The sequence below is a fragment of the Arachis stenosperma genome, chromosome 9, assembly GCF_014773155.1.
Source record: "Arachis stenosperma cultivar V10309 chromosome 9, arast.V10309.gnm1.PFL2, whole genome shotgun sequence".
Lineage (NCBI taxonomy): Eukaryota > Viridiplantae > Streptophyta > Magnoliopsida > Fabales > Fabaceae > Arachis > Arachis stenosperma.
Window position 1 is genome coordinate 107,766,993 of NC_080385.1, and position 6,382 is coordinate 107,773,374.

Consider the following 6,382-nt stretch of genomic DNA (forward strand, 5'->3'; position numbering starts at 1 on the left):
TCATGCACCAAGTTTTTGGCGCCGTTGCCGGGGATTGTTCTTGTGTATGGACAACTGACGGTTCATCTTGTTACTTAGATTAGGCATTTATTTTTTTTTCGAAATTCTTGAAGATGAATTCTAGAGTTTCATGATGATTTGCTGAAATCTGGCTGGCTGTAAAGCCATGTCTAATTTCATTGGACCGAGGTTTCAACTTATCATCACAAGAGCTTGTTGATCTTGCTTTTGGAGCAGTGATCTGCTAAGGCTTGGCTGGCCTTTGGCCATGTCTAGTGTTTTGGACCGAAGCTTTCTTTGAAAGCTTGGCTGGCTGTGAAGCCATGTCTAATTCTTGGACCGGAGTCTTAGACTAGCATTGCACTGATTCCTGGAATTCTCATTAAGAATTTTGATATCTTTTTCCACTTAATTTTCAAAAATCACAAAAAAAAATTTTTACAAAATCATAAAAACCAAAAATATTTGATATTTCTTGCTTGAGTCTAGTGTCTCATCTTAAGTTTGGTGTCAATTGCATGCATTCATTCATGTGTCTTAAGATCTTCAAATAATTCTTGATGATTTCTTACTCTGATCTTTAAATTCTTTTGACTTGAATGTTTATGTGTCTCATATAGTGTCAATAGTATACAAACTGCTAAGTTTGGTGTCTTGCATGCATTGTTATTTGATTCTTGTTGCATTTTGATTGTTAAAAATCCAAAAATATTTTTAATTTGTGTCTTTTCAAGTCAATAACACAAAGAATTGAAGATTCAGAACATACTGCAGAGGAATTATACAGAAAAAGCTGAGCATTCAAAAATGCCCAGTGAAGAAGACAGACTGGCGTTTAAACGCCAGCCAGGGTACCTGGTTGGGCGTTTAACGCCAGGATGGTGCTAGGGGGAAGATTTTGTTTTCAAAATCAAATTTTTTCAAGTTTTCAAAGTTTTTCAAAATCAAATCTTTTTCAAATCATATCTTTTCAATCAAATGTTTTCAAAATCAATTTCTCTCCTTTTTCAAAGATACTTACTAACAATTAATGATTTGATTGAACATCTCAAGTATATAGCCTTTTCTGTTGAGAAAGGTTTAATGTTTGAATCATATCTTTTCTTGTTAGGCAAGTCATTTATTTTTAAAATCAAATCTTTTTAAAAATTGTTTTCAAATCATATCTTTTAAAATTGTTTTCAAATCAAATCTTTTCAATCATATCTTCTTAACCACATCTTTTTCAAAATAAGTCTTCAATCAAATCTTTTTAATTTCTAATTTCAAAATCTTTTTCAAAAATCACTTGATTTCTTTCTCACTTTTATTTTCGAAAATCAATTAAGTGTTTTTCAAAATGTTTTCAAAATCTTTTTAATTTAATTTTCAAAAATTACCTTCCCCTCTTCCCACATCCTTCTATTTATGGAGTACTACTCCTTCTTAATGCACAATTCGAACTTCATCCAATTAAAGTTCGAATTCTTCCCCTTCTTCTTTCTTCTATTTTTCTTTCCCTCTGACACCTCAAGGAATCTCTATACTGTGACATAGAGGATTCCATATCTTCTTGTTCTCTTCTCTTTCATATGAGCAGGAGCAAATACAAAGGCATTCTTGTTGAAGCTGACCCTGAACCTGAAAGGACCTTGAAGAGAAAGTTAAGAGAAGCCAAAGCACAACTCTCTTTAGAGGACCTGACCGAATTCTTCAAAGAAGAAGAACTCATGGCAGCCGAAAATAACAACAATGCCAACAATGCAAGGAAGGTGCTGGGTGACTTTACTGCACCTACTCCTGACTTCTATGGGAGAAGCATCTCTATCCCTGCCATTGGAGCAAACAACTTTGAGCTTAAGCATCAGTTGGTTTCTCTACTGCAACAGAATTGCAAGTTCCATGGACTTCCAATGGAAGATCCACATCAGTTTTTAGCTGAGTTCTTGCAAATCTGTGACACAGTCAAGACTAATGGGGTTGACCCTGAGGTCTACAGACTGATGCTATTCCCCTTTGCTGTAAGAGACAGAGCTAGAATATGGTTGGACTCTCAACCTAAGGATAGCCTGGACTCTTGGGAAAAGCTAGTCAATGCCTTCTTGGCAAAGTTCTTTCCACCTCAAAAATGGAGTAAGCTTAGAGTGGAAGTCCAAACCTTCAGACAAAAGGATGGAGAATCCCTCTATGAAGCTTGGGAAAGATACAAACAATTGATCAGAAAATGTCCATCTGACATGCTTTCTGAATGGAGCATCATAGGTATTTTCTGTGATGGTCTCTCTGAACTATCTAAGATGTCTTTGGATAGCTCTGCTGGAGGATCTCTTCATCTGAAGAAGACGCCTACAGAAGCTCAAGAGCTCATTGAAATGGTTGCAAATAACCAATTCATGTACACTTCTGAAAGAAATCCTGTGAACAATGGGACAAGTCAGAAGAAAGGAGTTCTTGAGATTAATGCTCTGAATGCCATTTTGGCTCAGAACAAGATATTGACTCAACAAGTCAATTTAATTTCTCAAAGTCTGTCTGGAATGCAAAATGCACCTGGCAGTACTAAGGATGCTTCATCTGAGGAAGAAGCTTATGATCCTGAGAACCCTTCAATGGAAGAGGTGAACTACCTAGGAGAACCCTATGGAAACACCTATAATTCTTCATGGAGAAATCACCCAAATCTCTCATGGAAGAATCAAGAGAGACCTCAACAAGGTTTCAACAACAACAATGGTGGAAGAAACAGGTTTAGCAATGGCAAGCCGTTTCCATCATCTTCTCAGCAACAGACAGAGAATTCTAAGCAGAACCCCTCTGACTTAGCAACCATGGTCTCTGATCTAATCAAAACCACTCAAAGTTTCATGACTGAAACAAGGTCCTCCATTAGGAATTTGGAGGCACAAGTGGGACAGCTGAGTAAGAAAATTACTGAACTCCCTCCAAGTACTCTTCCAAGCAATACAGAAGAAAATCCAAAAGGAGAGTGCAAAGCCATAACCATGGCCGAATTTGGAGAGGAAGGAGATGAAGTGGACGCCACTGAGGAAGACCTCAATGGGCGTACACTGACCTCCACTGAGTTCCCCAATGAGGAACCATGGGAATCTGAGGCTCAAAATGAGACCATAGAGATTCCATTGGACTTACTTCTGCCTTTCATGAGCTCTGATGAGTATTCCTCCTCTGAAGAGGATGAGTATGTCACTGAAGAACAAGTTGCTAAATACCTTGGAGCAATCATGAAGTTGAATGACAAGTTATTTGGAAATGAGACTTGGGAGACTGAACCTCTTTTGCTCACCAAAGAACTGGATGACTTGTCTAGGCAGAAACTACCTCAAAAGAGACAAGATCCTGGGAAGTTTTCCATACCTTGTACCATAGGCACCATGACCTTCAAGAAGGCTCTGTGTGACTTAGGGTCAAGTGTAAACCTCATGCCTCTCTCTGTAATGGAGAAGTTAGGGATCTTTGAGGTACAAGCTGCAAGAATCTCATTAGAGATGTCAGACAACTCAAGAAAACAAGCTCATGGACTTGTAGAGAATGTTTTGGTAAAGGTTGAAGACCAGTACATTCCTACTGATTTCATAGTCCTGGAGACTGGGAAGTGCATGGATGAATCTATCATCCTTGGCAGACCCTTCCTAGCCACAGCAAGGGCTGTGATTGATGTTGATGGAGGTGAACTGATCATTCAAGTGAATGAAAAATCCTATGTGTTTAAGGCTCAAGGATATCCCTCTGTCACCATAGAGAAGAAGCATGAAGAGCTTCTCTCAAATCAGAGACAAACAGAGCCCCCACAGTCAAACCCTAAGTTTGGTGTTGGGAGGCCACAACCAAACTCTAAGTTTGGTGTTGAACCCCCACATTCAAACTCTAAGTTTGGTGTTGGGAGGTTCCAACATTGCTCTGAGTATCTGTGAGGCTCCATAAGAGCCCTCTGTCAAGCTACTGACATTAAAGAAGCGCTTGTTGGGAGGCAACCCAATGATTATAGTTTATATATTTTCTTTTGTCATTTTATGTTTTTTGTAGGTTGATGATCATAAGAAGTCACAAAATCCATTGAAAAAGCAAAAACAGAATGAAAAACAGGAAGAAAAATAGCACACCCTGGAGGAAGAAGTTGCTGGCGTTCAAACGCCAGTAAACCTAGCAGTTGGGCGTTTAACGCCCAGTCTGGCACCATTCTGGGCGTTTAACGCCAGAAAGGGGCACCAGACTGGCGTTAAACGCCAGAAAAGGGCAAGAACCTGGCGTTAAACGCCAGGAATGGGCACCAGCCCGGCGTTTAACGCCAGAATTGGCTCAAAATGTGATTTTGAGCAACATTTGGTGCAGGGATGACTTTTCCTTGACACCACAGGATCTGTGGACCCCACAGGATCCCCACCAACCCCACCACCACTCTCTCTCTTCTTCCCCCATTCACCAATCACCTCAATACCTCTTCCCCAAAAACCCCTCACCTATCAAATCCCATCTTTCTCTTCACCACTCACATCCATCCTTCATAAAACCCCACCAACCTCACCCTTCAAATTCAAACCACTTTCCCTCCCAAACCCACCCATAATGGCCGAACCATCACTCCCCTCTCTCCTATAAATACCCTTCTTCATTCCTTTATTTTCACACAACCTAAACACCACTTCCCCCCTCCTTGGCCGAATACACCACCATTCCCTTCTTCCTCATTTCTTCTTCTTCTACTCTCTTCTTTCTTCTTTTGCTCGAGGACGAGCAAACCTTTTAAGTTTGGTGTGGTAAAAGCGTTGCTTTTTCGTTTTCCATAACCATTTATGGCATCCAAGGCCGGAGAAACCTCTAGAAAGAGGAAAGGGAAGGCAAAAGCTTCCACCTCCGAGTCATGGGAGATGGATAGATTCATCTCAAGGGTGCATCAAGACCACTTCTATGAAGTTGTGGCCTTGAAGAAGGTGATCCCCGAGGTCCCCTTTTCACTCAAAAAGGGTGAATATCCGGAGATACGCCATGAGATCCGAAGAAGAGGTTGGGAAGTGCTTACCAACCCCATTCAACAAGTCGGAATCTTGATGGTTCAAGAATTCTATGCCAATGCATGGATCACCAAGAACCATGATCAAAGTATGAACCCGGATCCAAAGAATTATCTCATAATGGTTCGGGGGAAATACTTGGATTTTAGTCCGGAAAGTGTGAGGGTGGCGTTCAACTTGCCTATGATGCAAGGAGATGAACATCCTTACACAAGAAGGGTCAACTTTGATCAAAGGTTGGACCAAGTCCTCACAATCATATGTGAAGAGGGCGCACAATGGAAGAGAGATTCAAGAGGCAAGCCGGTTCAATTGAGAAGGCATGACCTCAAACCCGTGGCTAGAGGATGGTTGGAGTTTATCCAACGCTCAATCATTCCCACTAGCAACCGGTCCGAAGTTACTCTAGACCGGGCCATCATGATTCATAGCATCATGATTGGAGAAGAAGTGGAAGTTCATGAGGTCATAGCCCAAGAACTCTACAAGGTGGTGGACAAGTCTTCCACCTTGGCAAGGTTAGCCTTTCCTCATCTCATTTGTCACCTCTGTTATTCAGTTGGAGTTGACATAGAAGGAGATATCCCCATTGATGAGGACAAGCCCATCACCAAGAAAAGGATGGAGCAAACAAGAGACCCCTCTCATCATGAAATCCCTGAGATGCCTCAAGGGATGCACTTTTCTCCACAAAACTATTGGGAGCAACTGAACACCTCCCTAGGAGAATTGAGTTCCAACATGGGACAACTAAGGGTGGAGCACCAAGAACATTCCATCCTCCTCCATGAAATAAGAGAAGATCAAAGAATCATGAGAGAGGAACAACAAAGACAAGGAAGAGACATTGAGGAGCTCAAGCACTCCATAGGACCTTCAAGAGGAAGGAAGAGCCGCCATCACTAAGGTGGACCCATTCCTTGATTTCCTTGTTCTTTATTCTTCTGTTTTTCGAATTTTAAGTGCTTATGTTTATCCATGTGTGTCTTATGATCATTAGTGTCTTAGTGTCTATGCCTTAAAGTTATGAATGTCCTATGAATCCATCACCTTTCTTAAATAAAAACGTGCTTAATTGAAAAAGAAAAAGAATTGCATGAATTTTGAATTTTATAACAGTTTAATTATCTTGATGTGGTGGCAACACTTTTGTTCTCTGAATGTATGCTTGAACAGTGCATATGTCTTTTGAATTTGTGGTTCATGAATGTTGGCTCTTGAAAGAATGATGAAAAAGGAGACATGTTACTGAGGATCTGAAAAATCATAAAAATGCTTCTTGAAGCAAGAAAAAGCAGTGAATACAAAAAAAAAAAGAAGGAAGCAAGCGAAAAAAAAAAAACCGAAAAAGAAAAAAGAAAGAAAAAAAGAAA

General features: G+C 40.3%; 1 non-coding gene across 1 annotated transcript; it reads right to left on the reverse strand.

Moving 5' to 3' along the window:
* Positions 1-2,114: 2,114 nt before the first annotated feature.
* LOC130952901 (small nucleolar RNA R71) lies at positions 2,115-2,218 on the reverse strand. Its single transcript, XR_009075075.1, has one exon. It is a non-coding gene; the product is annotated as a small nucleolar RNA R71 (small nucleolar RNA).
* Between the last annotated feature and the right edge of the window lie 4,164 nt (positions 2,219-6,382).